General features: G+C 40.3%; 1 pseudogene; it reads right to left on the minus strand.

Moving 5' to 3' along the window:
• The window catches only part of LOC105536687, a 1,702-nt pseudogene extending 1,277 nt beyond the window's left edge, over nucleotides 1–425 (minus strand).
• Nucleotides 426–989: the final 564 nt, after the last annotated feature.

The following is a 989-nucleotide window of genomic DNA, read 5'->3' on the forward strand; positions in this document are numbered from 1 at the left end:
AAATGCCACAAAACTGTCTTAGCGAAAGGCTTCTTGAGGGGAAAGCTGTAACCCTGTGAGATGATGTCATAGAACACAAAAAAGTTTCTCAGAAAGCTTGTTTCTGTTTTTTATCGGAGGATATTTCCTTTGGCCCTATAGTCTGCAAAGGGATCCTCAATATCTATTCTCAGCTTCCACAGAAATAAGGCTCACAAAGAGATCCACGAAATACAGATGTAACTCTGTGATCGGAAGTCGCACATCACAAAGCAGTTTCTCAGAAAGCTTCTTTCCAGTTTTTCTGTGAGGATATTTCCTTTTTCACCATAGCCTTCTTTGGGCTTCCAAATATCACTTTGCGAATTCCACAAAAACAGGGTTAGCAATCGGCTTCTTGAGGGGAAAGTTGTAACACTGTGAGATGAATTCACAGAACACCAAGCAGTTTCTCAGCAAGCTTCTTTCCAGATTTCATCGGAGTATATTTCCTTTTTCACCATAGCCCTCTATGGGCTTCCAAATATCACTTTGCAAATTACAGAAGAACTGTCTTAGCGAAAGGCTTCTTGAGAGGAAATCTGTAACTCTGTGAGATGATTTCACGGAACACAAAGAAGTTTCTCAGAAACCTTCTTTCTCTTTGTTATCGGAGGATATTTCCTTTGCCCCTATAGTCTTCAAAGGGATACAAAATATTTGTTCTCAGATTCCACAGAAATAAGGCTGGCAAACAGATCCACGAAATACAGATGTAACTCTGTGAGTGGAAGTCACACATCACAAAGGAGTTTCTCAAAAAGCTTCTTTCCAGTTTTTCTCTGAGGATATTGCCTTTTTCACCGTAGCCCTCTATTTGCTTCCCAATATCACTTTGCAAATTCGATAAGAACAGGCTTTGTGAGCGGCTTCTTTTGGGGAAAGCTCTAACCCTGTGAGATGAATTCACAGAACAAAAGCAGTTTCTCAGACAGCTTCTGTCCAGGTTTCATCAGAGGATATTTCCTTTT

Source organism: Mandrillus leucophaeus, unplaced genomic scaffold, assembly GCF_000951045.1.
Source record: "Mandrillus leucophaeus isolate KB7577 unplaced genomic scaffold, Mleu.le_1.0 Scaffold1625, whole genome shotgun sequence".
Taxonomy (NCBI): domain Eukaryota; kingdom Metazoa; phylum Chordata; class Mammalia; order Primates; family Cercopithecidae; genus Mandrillus; species Mandrillus leucophaeus.